The sequence below is a fragment of the Prionailurus viverrinus genome, chromosome B1 (assembly GCF_022837055.1).
Source record: "Prionailurus viverrinus isolate Anna chromosome B1, UM_Priviv_1.0, whole genome shotgun sequence".
NCBI lineage: Eukaryota > Metazoa > Chordata > Mammalia > Carnivora > Felidae > Prionailurus > Prionailurus viverrinus.
Genome location: NC_062564.1, coordinates 87,951,576 through 87,967,876, shown reverse-complemented (window position 1 = coordinate 87,967,876; position 16,301 = coordinate 87,951,576).

Sequence of the window (16,301 nt, the reverse complement as noted above, 5' to 3'; positions counted from 1 at the left end):
GCAAAATACAAGACAACAATAAAAGAGGAACAATGGCTGTGTACAACAATATAGATAACTCTCACATAATGTTAGGAGACATGCAAAATAAGATACATACTATATGACTTAATTTACTATTTAAAAACAAGCAAATGACTCTATGGGTAAGAACTCTTATGGTTTTCTTTGGAGATAAGTGGATTCTAGTGATTGAGAGAGGGCACAAAAGCAGTTCTAGGGTCCTGGTAATGTGCTACTTAACAACCTGTGGAGTGATTACATTCATTTTTTAACTTTGAGATAATTCACTGGACTGTACACATATATTTTTGTACTTTATTTATATAAAAATTCAATTTATTAAAACAAACATTTTAGTTGAAATTTTATGATATCCTCTCAAAAGCAGAGCAAGCAAACAAATAAGCAAAACTACAGAAAATATGAAGAATATGATTAACAACCTTAGGACAGTATCTCTATAGAGAACTTCCTGTCCACAAAATAGAAAATACAGACCATTTTGAATTATATATAAAGCTTTCATAAAAAAAACCATGTCTAAGATACATGAGAAATCCTAATAAGTTCCAAAGAATTAACATGAATACTATACACCCTTGCCATAATGCAACAAAATTAAAAATAACAATTGTAAAACTAAAAAAAATACATCTTGCATGTCTGGAAATTAAAAAAATATATACACACACACACGCATATATATGTGTGTGTATTATATGTGTGTGTGTATATATATATTATCAATTTATCTTTACATTATATGTGTGTGTATATATATTATCAATTTATCATTACATTAAAGAAGAAACATAAGAAAAAATCACAAAATACTTAAAATTAAATAATAGATATATGTTCAAATTTGTGAGACTCAGTAAAAAATTATAAGAAGAAAATTTAAAGCTGTAAGTTGCATTAATCAAAATATTAAGAAACTATCATTCACTGTTAGTGGGAATGCAAATTTGCACAGCCACTGTGGAAAACAGTATGGAGGTTCCTTAAAAAATTAAAAATAGAATTACCATATGATCCAGTAATTCCACTACTGGGTATTAACTCAAAGAATATGAATACACTAGGGGTGCCTGGGTGGCTCAGTCGGTTGAGCGTCCGGCTTCAGTTCAGGTCATGATCTCATGGTCCATGAGTTCGAGCCCCAGGTTGGGCTCAGTGCTCCACAGCTCAGGGCCTGGAGCCTGCTTTGGATTCTGTGTCTCCTTCTCTCTCTGCACTTCCCCTACTCATACTGTGTCTGTCTCTCTCTCTCAAAAATAAATAAATATTTTTTAAAAATTTTGAAAAAGAATATGAAAACACTAATCCAAAAAAGATATATGGATCTCTATGTTTATTGCAGCATTATTTACATTAACCAAATTATGGAAGCAACCCAAGTGCCCATCAGCAGACGGATAAAGAAGAGATAATATGTACACACAATGGAATATTATTCAGCCATAAAAAAGAATGAAATTGGGCCATTTGCAACACCATGGGATGGATCTGGAGAGTATTATGCCATGTGAAATAAGAGAATGACAAATACCAGATGATTTCACTCATATACAGAATTTAAGAAACAAAACAATGGAAGAAAGAAAAAAGAGGCTAAAAACCAGACTCCTAACTATACAGAACAAACTTATTACCATAGGGGAGGTGGAAGGGGGGATGGGTGAAATAGGTGAAAGGGATTACACTTACCAGGATGAACACTGAGTAATGTATGGAATTATTGGATCACTATATTGTATACCTACAAGTAATACAATACTGTATGTTAACTATACTGGAATTAAAATGTTTAAAAATTTTTAAAAATTAAGGGTGCCTGGGAGGCTCAGTCAGTTAAGCATCTGACTTCAGCTTAGGTCATGATCTCTCGGTTCATGGGTTCAAGCCCTATGTCAGCCTGTATGCTGATAGCTCAGAGCCTGGAGCCTGCTTTGGATTCTTTGTCTCCCTCTCTCTCTGCCCCTCCCCTGATCACACTCTGTCTCTCTTTCTTAAAAATAAATAAGCATGAAAAAAATTTTAATAAAAAGTAAAATTTTAAAAATTAAAAAGAAAGATTTAGGCAAATAAGCCAATTATCCAACACAAAATTTGAGAGAAAAAGACTATATTCAAAGAAGAAAAATGATAATTCTAGGAGGCAGGGAGGTAAGAATAAAAAGGTAATAGGAAACATTTCCACCAGCAAATTTTAATTATTTGTAAAAACTAATACAGATAAAAGTCTAACAAAAGTGAGCAAGGAAAAATTAGGGAATTAATTAAATCTATAATGAAAAAGAGAAACTATCTTAGAGAACTAGAGAGTTTTTATGTAATAAAGAGATATAATTACTATGTGCCAAATAATATGAAAACCTAGTATAAATGGACATATTTCTGGAAAACAAATATTGGACTCTGAAATGGCACTAGAAAAAATATAAAAATTGAGTAAATAAAAAAATTGAAAAAATGAATAACAATTAAAAGTGGTACTCAAGGATACACTTGACTCAAAAAAAAAAAGAAAAAAAAGAAAAAACAAACAAACAAAAATGAAAAAACTAGGCCTTTGTTTTACATGTAAAACCTACCAAAATTTCAAAAAATAAGTAATCCTTTCTTAGAGAAGTTATTTAAGAGTCTTAAGAGTTCTTCCTGTAGGATCAGGCTGGAACTTTACATGAAATTGTATCTTTGTTTTCTTTTCTCTCTCTGACCTGCTTTCTGTATTCCCTTACAAGTAGTCATTAAAACATTCTTTAGTAGATCACTTGCATATGATTCTTTATCTTACAGTATTTTTATGGAGAATCTGACCTAAGATGGTGGGTATTGAAAGTAGTCTATAATGCAAACTCTAAGAAAGAGATTTGTAGTTTACTCACTCACCTGTCAAATGGCAGTAAGGACCCCAAGACTAGTGGCAAGTAGAGTCCTAATAGCCCCTATCAGGCTGCTGTATTGCAATTACTAAGACTTTCATTTGAGATGAACTGGGATAAAACCAGTTGGAAAGGGATGCACTGCCTTGCACAAACTCTTTGGTATTTGAGAACACTAGAAGCATTCCCCTTAATGTCAGGAATAAAACAAAGAAATTCACTGTCACTGTTATCATTTAACATTATCTGTTTGGTACTAGCCACTGCAATTAGATAAGAAAAAAGAACTCATACATTAAAAACACGAAAAATCAAAAGGAAAATGTCTCACTATTTTATAATTACTGGAAAAAACAAAATGTTTAACAACAACAATGAAAAATCCATACTATAATCAAAGTACATGTAAGGTAATGAACAAAAATAAATCCATAGAAAAGCAGATTTCATATATATGTATATATGTAAACAATTTTATAAAATAACCAAAGTACTTATGTCATTTATAATAACGAGTTTAAAACCAAATAATGAAATTAACAAGAAATTGGTAAAACCTATATTTAAAAAAATCAGCTTGATCAAATAAAAAGATATTGAGATTTTCTCTCCCTCTCTGTCCCTCTCAAAATAAACAAATAAATTTAAAAAATTGAGGCATTAGTACTTTAAAAATACAGTGATAGAACAGAATATAAAACACAGAAATTGTCCTAAATACATTCAGAGCTTTATCACATGATAAAAACGTCATCTCAAACCAGAGATGAAAATATGAACAATTCAATAATGATGCAAAGAAAGCTAGATATCTATTCAGAAAAACATAAAGTTGAATCAGTTCTACACACCATAAACAGAAATAAAATCCTAATAGTCCCAGGGTGTATGTGAATGTAAAAATGAAATCACAGAAGTCTTGTAACAAAACATAGTATAATTTCTATAGAATCTAAGAGTGCAGAAAGTTTATCTAACTGACACAGAATTCAGAAGCCATAAAATGATGATATTAAGAAGATACAAATTTTAAAATGCATGTCACAAAAAAATCAAAAAGTCAAAAACTAAAATGGGGATGATATATTTAATATTACAGCTAAAGATCTAATCTCTTTAAACTTAATAATTTTATACAAATCAATAGGAAAATAAGATATCCAATGCAACAGAAAATTAGCAAAGGCTATTAATAAATTACTCACAGAAAAGGAAATACAAATGCCTCCATACATATGAAAAGATGCTCAAGCTTACTCATATTGAGAGAAATGCAGTTCCATAAATCAAGGATGTATTCAATGATAAGTAGAGCTGATCAAAAAGAGAAGCTTTCTTGAAGCAGCTCTTATTTGCCAAACTTGGAATAATTTGAGCATCAGCAAATATAATGATGGCAAGGAAAAATAAATTTTTAAATAATTTTTAAATCATTAAAAAAAATGATGGTATAGCTTTCCTAGGAGAGAAAGAGAGAAGAGGGAGGAGAAAAAAAGGAAAGTTTTTCTTTAATAACTCACAGCTAAAATATGTAAAAAGAGTGAAGAATTAGAAAATCAATTATTTTGCAATTCAATGCAATAATTGATTCAGATAAAGATCACCACTGGGTGAAACCGTGTTGAAAAAGAGAATATTCACATGATCTTGAATTATGTTTCCAAATATTATTTATAATATTACCAAAATGACTCAGGAATAGAAATTTTGACCTCTTTAAGAGTTAGAATCTAATTAACAGCTTAAAAACTCATATATGAGAAATGAATAGAAAATATAAAGGTAATTTTGTAGGAAAATCTACAAAGAACACATTTTCTGTCTTAAGCAAACTGTTACCCAAAGTAGCAAAAGAGAAAAAAAATCTCAACTCTTCTTATAAGTTAGTGTAGTCTTGATATCAAAAAATAGACAGTGAAAATAAAGAATGTGAGAGTCCAGTTTTACTTGAAACAGGTAAGTGCATGCTAAAGTATTCACATTAATCATAAAAATATTATTAAACTATAGTCAACAATGTATTTAATAATTCATAATAATCAAGCCATGCTATCTCAGTAATATAAAGTTAGTTTAACAATGAAAAATCAGTGCAATTATTAAATTATGTAATTAGTGGATGCTAAAAATTATAAATTTCATTTCCTTTATATATGTTATATTTACATATGCATATATAGTAAAATAAACACATACATATTCTATTCAATGTTTTATTGGAATTCCTAACCAACAAGAAAAGGACAGAAAAAGAAATTAAAAGTATAAGAATTATTTTTTTTTAAAAATCTTTGTTATTCACAGATGACATTATTATCTAAATAGAAAGCCCAAGAGAACCTACCAATAAATATATTAAAAGTAAGACAAATGTTTTAGTAAGGTTGCTGTATAGGAAATCATTATATAAAAAGTTTACATTTCTAAGCATAAAGAATTATAAAATATACTCTTTTAAATAGTGTCATTAATTGAAACTTGCTAAATGATGGCTCTGCGGCAGAGAACTAAATAAGCTAATATATGGAAAAATATATTGTTTCCATCTAGTGAACAATCAACAAAAGTGTTAGTAAGAAGAGGATTCAACCAACTGGAAATCATGACTTATTATAATAACAAGGTAATTCGATTCATGTGATGTTAGTTCCAAAAAAAATAATAATAATAAGTAGACCAATGGAAGAGAACAAAGAGTTTATAAAAAAGACTTAATTATATATGGAGCTACTGGCATATGGCAGCCAGCATTACAGAAGAGCGGAGACAGAGTGGCCTATTTAAGGCACAGTGTAGGAAAAGATGTCCATGCAGAAAAAGTTTAAATGATACCCCTACCTCACACCACACACACACACACACACACACACACACACACACACACTTTAGACAGATATATCCCTAAATAATGAAAAGCAAATTTAAAATATATATCTTTTTTATAAGAATATATAGAAGTAAATTTTGTATCACCAGTTAGTGACAGATTTCTTACACAATACAGATATCTACATGACTTGTTTTCTCACCTAATAAGTTCTCTGCTCTAATGTCGCCTTATCGTTAAGGCCATCTTTGTCCACCAGATGTAGAGTACTAGTCCTCATACTTGATGCTTGATATTCTCTATATTATTACCCTGCTTTATTTGTCATCATAGAAATTATACCACTGCTCAAATGTGAGTAGGGACTTTATTGTGTTCACTCCTCTCTACCCAAGATCAGGTACCTAGCACACAGTATGCTGTCAATCACATTTGTAGAATTACAAAAATTATTTAAAAATTAAGAAAAAGATTTCTAAATTTACCACAGTGAGTTGAAATTTTTCTGTAAAAGTCTTCATAAATGTGGAAATAGGCCATATATGAAAGATCTTTTATATTCCCCATCAGAGAAAGACTTCAAGTTCAGAATATATAAAGATATGTGCAAATCTATAAGAAAAGGAAAACAAAAGTATGATTTAATCAAACTATACACAGAAAAGAAAATCTAACTGGCAAGAAACATGAAAATGTGTACCACCTTAGGTACATGACTACTTTACTGACAAATGGCAATAAGAAATTTGCCACTTCCAGCACCATTTGGAAGAATCAAATGAGGTTTACCTACCTGAAGCATAGAGGAGGAAGCAAGTATACTCAAGACATTCCTTAGAGATCTTAGCTATATTCTCCAGCACCAGTGGAGGTTCTAGTTGCCCGGTTGCAGAACATAACATATAAATGAGTGAGGTCCCCCTGACTTTCTGTTAGCATGACATCTACTCTCCAGACCTCACCTGACCTAAATAATCCTGAGTAATTCTACATGTAAACTAATCTGGGTAAGTGCCAAAACCACCACATCTGGGCCAGGTTTATCTCATCAATCTCAGAAATATACAATCTACAATTTGATTGCAATTTACCTACATTATGCCTAGACATGAAGAAACTTCACCCAACTTCCTCACCCACCCTAGGCTAACATAGTCTCATTCAAAATAGAGTCAGAAGAAAAACACATTATTCTTGAATACATGTGAAAGGGTTACCACAGTTGACCACACACTAGGCCATAAAACAAACCCCACAACTTTTCAGATAAAAGGCATCATACAGGTCATGTTCTCTGCCCACAACAAAATTAAGTTAGAAGCTGAAAGCAGGAAAAAATAAAATCCCCATTAAGAACTCATTGGTCACAAAATGCATGGTATGAAATTTTAAACTTCGTAAAGATTAATAAAAATCAAAATGCTGTATTTATTTTTTTTTTCAACGTTTTATTTATATTTGTTTTGGGACAGAGAGAGACAGAGCATGAACGGGGGAGGGGCAGAGAGAGAGGGAGACACAGAATCGGAAACAGGCTCCAGGCTCCAAGCCATCAGCCCAGAGCCTGACGCGGGGCTCGAACTCCCGGACTGCGAGATCGTGACCTGGCTGAAGTCGGACGCTTAACCGACTGCGTCACCCAGGCACCCCCAAAATGCTGTATTTAAATTTAGACACAGGGGTTAAGGCCTCACTGAAGAGAATGTATGGCCTTAACAGCTCATGTTGGAAAAGAAGGCTACAAAATTAAAAAGTGTCTAATATAAAGAATTAGAAACAAACAACAAGCCCAAAGAAAGTAAAGAAGATCATTAAAATAATGAAATCGAATAGGACCATGTAATTGTGAACTTCCATAAACCCAAAGTCAGATCTTTGAAGGGTGACAAAATAAAAGCAAACTTCCAGGAATACTGAGGCATAAAAAGAGACAGGGAATACGTAAATAATATGGACAATAAAGAAGACAGAATACTAATAATGCAATTGAAATTTTAAAATAAGTGACTATTATCAACAACTTTATTCAAACTTAATGAAAACCTAGGTGACAAGTTTTTCGAGAAAGTCAACTTAACAAAACTCACCTGTGAAGACAAAATGTCTGAATGGCACTGTAACTACTAAAGAAATTGGAACGCTGCAAAAGCATAACAAAGTAACACAGATCAACATGGTTTTCCAAGTGAGTCTTACAAAAGCTTTCAAAGATTAGTACAGCTGCCAATTTGCACACCTTACAACCCACCAATTTGACTCATAGCAATTTAGCTAAGAGAAAGGCTTACAGACATGCACTATGAGATGTCCATAAGAACAATCAGAAAGCAAAACATCACAAACAATTCAAATTCCTTTTGCTGGAGAATATTTTATTTATTTATTTATTTTTTTAAATTTTTTTTTTCAACGTTTATTTATTTTTGGGACAGAGAGAGACAGAGCATGAACGGGGGAGGGGCAGAGAGAGAGGGAGACACAGAATCGGAAACAGGCTCCAGGCTCCGAGCCATCAGCCCAGAGCCCGACGTGGGGCTCGAACTCACGGACCGAGAGATCGTGACCTGGCTGAAGTCGGACGCTTAACCGACTGCGCCACCCAGGCGCCCCTACTGGAGAATATTTTAAAAACTATGTTTTCTTGGGGCACCTGGGTGACGTGGTCGGTTAAGCGTCCGACTTCGGCTCAGGTCATGATCTCACGGTCCGTGAGTTCGAGCCCCGCGTCGGGCTCTGTGCTGACCGCTCAGAGCCTGGAGCCTGTTTCAGATTCTGTGTCTCCCTCTCTCTCTGCCCCTCCCCTGTTCATTCTCTGTCTCTCTCTGTCTCAAAAATAAATAAACGTTAAAAAAAATTTTTTTTTAAAAACTATGTTTTCTTCACACAATGGACTGTGATTATGATGAGACTATAAACTGCTTGCAACAACATGGATGAAGCTTACATAATGTTAAGTAAAATAAAGTCTCCACAATCACTGAATATGATACTGTCTTCGTGAAGTTCAAAAAGCAAACACACAACACACACATGCACACACACACACACACACACACACAAATACACAATTCCTAAAAAAGCAAGGAAATGATAAACACTTTTAAATTCAGGGTTATATGGGGCGCTTTGGTGGCTTAGTTGGTTAAGAGTTCGACTTCAGCTCAGGTCATGATCTCGTGGTTTGTGGGTTCGAGACCCAAGTGGAGCTCTGTGTTGACAGCTAGGAGCCTGGAGCCTGTTTCAGATTCTGTGTCTCCCTCTCCCTCTGCTCCTCCCCCGCTCACACTGTGTGTGTGTGTGTGTGTGTGTGTGTGTGTGTGTGTGTGTGTGTGTGTGTCTCAAAAATAAATAAACATTAAAAAAATATTTTTAAATAAAAATAAAATTCAGGATTATATGATGCAAAGAGAGAGGTTTAAAAGTTCAAGGGTGTCCATGGCATTATTTATAAATAAACAGGCAAATAAAAATCTGATCATGCATGGACTATTAATGATTTTGTATCATGAACCTAGGAACATGGTAAATGTAATTCCTTCTGCTTGAGATCCTCAAGGAAATAAGAGAACGTAACTGTACCTTCTGGTGTCATAGTAACAAATCTTAACCAGCTATTTTATGCAGGGAAATGAGAGAAAGAGGGGTTCATGTTTCACCCCTCCCAGGCTGGCAAATATTTAAGATGGATAACACCCACATGTTGGTGAGGATATGAGAGAAAATAAACCTTCATGTTGATCTGAGAGTGTAAATTTATACAACAACTTCAGAGAACTATGTAGAAATATCTAGAAAAGTTAAAGTTGCACTTGCCCTATGAGTTATGAATTTTATTTCCAGAAATCTGTCTTAAAGAAATTCCCATGCAACTGCTCAAAGGAAGCAAGTACAAGGATCTTTCCCTGCAGTACTGTTTACAACTGCAAAAATGTGGAAATGCCTCCTGCATTCATCATAAGGAAATGGATAAATTGTAGTTTATTCCTATAAAACGTAATACAACTGGAAAGAGTATGAACTAAAGTTGCATGCATTAATATCTCAAAAACACAAGCTCACATGAGAAAAAGGCAGTTGCAGTAAGATACACAAAGTGTGATACCATTTATGTAAAGTTTAAAAGTACACAATACAATTTTGCCTACTGTTTATGAATCTATTCCATGCGTAGTAAAAGAATGAAAACACACATGGGGATATAACTAACTCTAGAATAATGGTTACCTTTGAGGAGGCAAAAGAAAAAAGGGTTACAAGGATGAGGTTTTGTGGGGATCTTTAATGTTTCATCTCTTTCAAATAAAAATAAGGTATGAACTTAAGGAAACATGGCAAAATAATATCTGTTAAATCTAAATCATACATCGCATCCCATATTTATTATATATTTTCTAACTTTCTCTGTAGATTTGAATTATTTCAACAATAAAATTTAATTGAATTATATAACGAAACATTTTCATACCTCAGACTCTACCTAAAGTCCCAGTGAGCACCATCAACTCCAGTAAGATTTCATAGCACACACATAAGGGAATCACTGGAATCTTTGGAATAATACGATGTGGCCAGTCTTGCCTGTAACTCTTTTGCTCAACTAAGCCTAAATTGTAACATGAAAGAGATTTGGGGAAGAGTACTTAATGTTCTATAATATAAATTCTTATCAATCATCAGGGAATTCCAGAGAGTACTCTTTTGTAACAGACGGTTGACAAACAAAAATCATTCATATATGAGCAATTCCAAAACACCCAGGGTACTTAAAATCTTCAGATTTTTGTACTGCAATTTTTTATAGAATGTTTGAGCTCCAGAGAAAATTTCAGAATCAATGAAGGAAAATTATAAATATAACTTATACATTTAAATATGGGTCAGATATACAACTGAACCACCATGATTCTTATGGTATTTCCATTTCAAGAATTGACACTATAAAAAAAAATCATGTGCCTTGATTTCAATCATGATAATGAGTCATCACAACATAGCTACAGGCAAGTCTCAACTTGTATTTCCACTCCTTGTCCTTTTAAGAAGCAGGAAATCTTATAATCTCTGAAAAGGATACACCCTTCATTACTACTGACAGCATCTCTGTAATATGACTTATGTCAACATTCATGAGAATAATTTGTTAGAGGCCCTGTATCTCATACTTTTACTGGGGTGAAAAAAAAAGGCTTATTAAAGGAATTTGCCAGAGAATAGTTGCAAATAAAATAAAAGTTTTCCTGAAAGGAGGAAAGGGTGGAATCCTGTCTCTAACATAAATAAATTCACATACTTTATCTATTAAACAAAACAACTAACAAACTGAATTCAAACCTAGTTCATTCAATTATGAGTTGTATGGAAATCTCAATGTAAGATTCAGGGCCAGAAGTTCAATAAAACAAGTTCAATAAAATGGCTGACTCACTATAGCAGGTGTCACAAAGAACAATAAATAAATAGTCAAATCAAAAAAACATAAAATTCTTTTGCTAAAATTGAATTACTTTTCAAATCTGTTTCTGTTAGTAAATTTTTAATTAATTTTGCAAAACAAATACTTTTTCCACTTGAACATCATTTGGAGGCATATAAATGAAATACAAAGTCATGTCCTGACTGTATACAGCCACTTTGGAAGACCCAATACAACTCACTGACCTCTTCAGTCTATGCTTTTCTCCCATGCCTCTGTCCATTCATTTCTTCCTTCAGCAAATATTTGGTAAATATTTACCATGTGCTGCACATTATATTAGGTGAGAATATTTAGTGGATGATGATGATGATGATGATGATGATGATGATGATGATGGTGATGGTGATGGTGATGTGTTATGTGCCAGGCACTGTATAAGCACTTTACAATCCCTACCTTCATGAAGTTTACAAACTAGTAGGGGAGAAACAACTAATAAATTGATTATAATGATAATAAATACTAAAAGGGAATCCCATAAGAGTCAAAATGACAGGGAGATGATCTGAGATTCAGGGATGATGTCCCTGAGAAGGCACAGGAACACTCCTAGTTTCCACTAATCACCTTATCTTGTTCCAGTTGTGTAATACTTCTTGTCTCTGGAAGTCAATGCTGTTCCCCTATAGACTTTACTCAGCCCTTTCTTCCCTCTTACCCCTTTCTTTCCCACATCCTAATCTGTTCTACAGGTGAGCCCATACTTGGCCTCCAGCTCCAAATTTTGGCAAATATACTTCATCCACTTAATATACAAAGACTCATAATGGGCACTCGTGCTGTTCTTTTCTGTCATATAAGTAAAACCAAAGAGAATGCAGTAATTGCCAATGGCAAGCTACCTTTCCCCCCACATTCTTCCATGTAACTCTGACCTGTCAATGTCAGGTCTTTGATTTCAAAGAAGAAAATGAGAGCAGAAGGGCACAGAGGAAGAGGGAATGAAAGAAGAGAAAGATAAAAAGAAGGAAAAGGAGAAGAACATCACCAGGAAGTTCATGATCAATTTTAAAAGCATAGGAGAACTTTGACATTCCTTTCCTCGCTCTCATTGTTCTTCTTTCCCTTCTTCCTTTCACCTTTTCCCCATGTTCGTCTTTATCTCCTGTGGCTTTCAGTAAACATACATGAAAAATTTAAAACTTATATCATGGTATTAATATAATCAGAGATCCTTCCTCCATAGATTGCACAGCAATGCATTAGTCAGCCCCCAGATGCAGTAAGTGCTTCATGGTATTGAGGTCATCTGGTCCCTTAAGTAAAACCGACCAAACCTCTCATTTCCTGTATGTTACAGATTTGGAATGAGACGAAGGAAGCGCTTATGTTTCTGCCACCTGTCATCAGCACTGTTTATTCTTCTGAATTTTATATTACTGTCCTTCTTTTGCTTATTATTTTATTTTGATTCTCCTCCCCTCTTCACCTCATCCCATTTGGACTCTGCCCTAACCCTTTCACACACACCCAAATGGCAACCTCTCAAACTTGTATATTTTACATGTGTCTAGCAGACCAGAGTGAAATTTTGGTGCAATCAGAGTTGGAGGTGGGGGTTACCTATCAGGGCAACATAGAAAACAACTTGAAATTAAACATTAGATATACCCGTTTTTACAATCTCTTAGCCATTCTTGACACTGGAGAATTTGCCTGGCTACCTTCCTTCTGTGTAGGAAGTTGCTAACTGTCTTGTCTCCCCTCACTTAGTTTCATCTTCTCTCTCATTGTCAGGCTGCCTGGAGAAATTAAAACTTCTTCATTTGCCATTCAGAGCAACTAGTTTGCTTTTGCCTTACTCCTAGCCCAGCCTACTCTTACACCAAGAGACATCATTCCACAAACCAAATGGCTCCTCACAACACTTAAGAAATTCATTTGTTTCCCCGAAGAGGAATTCTTAAGCTAACAGTTTATTTTTTTCTCCTAACTATAATTTGGAAAGCATTATTGTAAATAAAAATAAAGCAAAAACAAACAGAAGAAATCAATTTTAAAGGAGTAATGTTGAAAGGTGAAAGGTGCTGTCATAAATATGCTTAAAAGTTCTGACTAGTACCTTATAGTAACAGTGCTTTATTAAAATAATTATAATGGAATTCTCTCCAACAAATACAAATTTATAGATAACAGTATACGTGTGTGTGTACCAATCAGTTTCGAAAATAGTAATAAAAGTCTAATATATGGCAGAACACAATGTGAGGACAAAGAAAAAAGAATGGTAAGTCTTTGGCTAACAGGCACACATAAGCAGAAACCTCAGGAATACAGGCATAGATATGACCCCTGAGAGTTAAATATATTGTGTAAGTCTATGTGTGGAGGGGTAGGGAAGTTTTGGTTGAAAAGGCAAGGATAGTAAACATGAGAACCGCTGAAGTAGCCACTCGAGCGACAATCATGCAAAACATATCAATGTGGTGCACTCGTTTTGCCTTCATGGAAACTCTAAGAGAAATTTGACTGATTAATTGGCCAAGTTAATGAGCAAACTGCAACCTAGCAGTCTGTCCCATCCAACCCTACAATGATCAAATGCATAATGTCTTGTGGAAGAACCAAGAAAGAAAGCCAGGCTAGAGCTAACCAAAAGCATATATCCTGTCCTAGGAAAGTGTCAATGAATCCAGAACCAACACTTTTTGAAAAAAAAAAAATTACAGGAAAAAGTATCAAGACTCTACTGGTGTTCATGAGAAGGCTGAAAAGGAAGGGAAGATGAGAGAGTAAAGCTGACTCAGAGCATGTTTGAAATTTTGAAATAATGCAGGTAGTTACGCTACGCTTAGGATTACACACTCAAATGCAGCCTGATTGACAATAACTTAAATTTGCAAAGCTCTAAATTGGAAGCAAGTTTTTAATTTGGCAAAAAGACCGTTTCGTTCCACGAACGTCAAGTCAAAACGTAGCCATTTTAGTGAAGCCATTTTAGTGAATGTCTGCAACATTCAGTGCATTTGTCATAACTAATTATTTGACCACATCTTGGTCATTTAGATTTCTTGATAAGAATGGTAGAAAATTTGAGCAATTATAGCTTGGAAGTTTTGGTATTCAACATGCCAAAGAAATAAGGGTTCAAGCTGTTCCTGTTGGTGTCAAATATCATTTTCGAATAAACTGAGTCAATACTAGTTTGCATTTTAGGAAAGCAGAAAGGAAGAAAGGGAAGGAAAGGAAGCAAGGAAGGAAAAGAAAGGAAGAGGAGGAAGAAGTGAGGGAAGAAAGACAGAAGAAACTCATCCTTTTAAAAATATACACACGACTGCGTGTTTTGTGGTCATTTGAACTGAGAATGCCACACGAGGAAAGTGTCCAATTACAAGAACTCATTTTCCTCTGACACATTTTAAGTATAAGAGGGAAAGAAATTGTAATCAACCATTTTTATTATTTTGGTAGTATCAAAATATTTTTGCTGGTTTCAAAGATGAAGGACAGGCAATCTGTGGCATACAGAGCCTTCCCGAGAGAACAGCTCCAGTGGCACACTTAGGAAAATGATAAATTGGGAAAAAATTATTGCTGGCATCCTTTAGTCATCCTTTGCCTTCCTTTTAGCTCAAATGTTTTTGTTTTTGGTCTATTGAAATCCCCCAACTAAATCCACTTTTCACTAAAGTGTCCCAAAACACAAAATAACCCTTTCTTCAATGAAAATGGCCATTCTTTTAAGTATGATATAACAAAAAAAGCAATCGTATTGGAGACACTCATACTAAGTATGAACCGGGCTGATACAAGCCCAAACATCAAAGGCATATTTTCTAACTAAAATCAACTGATAGTATGGTATGTGTAGGAAGGTCTTTTTATCTATTTGTCTGGTTGGTTTGGGGGTTTTCCTTTTGTTTTGTTTGTTGTTTGTTTTTGCTCTTTTGTTTGGCATGGAAACTTCCAAAGCACCCCTCGCTTACTCTGATAGAGTAGTTTTATTCCATGTATTTTAAGAGTAATTACACAACAATTCAACAGATTTTTTTAAGTAGACTTCACGCCTAGTGCAGAGCACAACATAGGGCTAGAACTCGCAACCCTGAGATCAAGACTTAAGCTGAGATGAAGAGATAAAGAGCCAGCCGCTTAACTGGCTGAGCCACTCAAGCGCCCCTCAATAGATTTTCTAATACGTTGTTAAACTTGCTAGAAACCAACAACATATCATTCTGTTTGTCCCATACTGGCCTTGTCTTGTCTCCACAGTATTCCTCCCTCTCTTAATCAACCCAGGTGCTACTCGGGACAGGTAGTGAATTTTAAGCCTCACTTACTAAGGAGTTAGGATGAGAAAGTCTTGTCCCATTTCCCCCACAGGCCAGTATGAGTAGATCCTGTTCATCCACAGGTCCATCCTGTTACTGAAGTTCCAACCCCATAACATGCTAGCCCAGTCCATATGAGTAATTTTCTATCTGTTCCTCCACATCTTCTCTTCTGCTATAATTAGAGCCCGGCAATGACTGTGTCTCTCTTGTGAGCCCTTGTCTTTGCATCACACTCAGAAGCCAGGGTTCTGTAAGCATCTCACCTACTACCTTGAGCAAATCGAATATACTCAGCCCCAGGCTCTTTATTTGTCACATGTGGCTAACATATCCTCATAAGGCTATTTAGAATACTTGACCAAACGGACACAAATTACTCAGCACAGTGCCTGATATACAGTAAATGAAATAGCTTTGACTTCCCTTCAAAATAAGAGAGGTCTGTCTTAAGAAAATGTTAAGTATAAGTTTGTACTGGGACAGTAGTTTACTAAGTGTTCATTAACAATTCTAGTTTCAAAATCCGTAAGTAATGTATATTTGTTTTTCCTGTATTTATCCCAAACCTGTTTTAAAAAAAAAGAAAAAGAAAAAACACTCCATTCCAAGATTTTCAAATATTTTAAATGATATTAGAAGATTCTGGGAAGAGATAGCAGTGGTGGCATAGTTTTGGGATCTCCCTAAATCCCCCATAAACAACAAGCAAAGACTCAAAGCCCACAGACAATATCTACAACAAAATTAAGTGACAGAATATCCTTATAAATCTCAAACTATGAGTCATTGGCCACAAGCCACCCAAAGTGGAAAGAACCACATAACATCAGAAG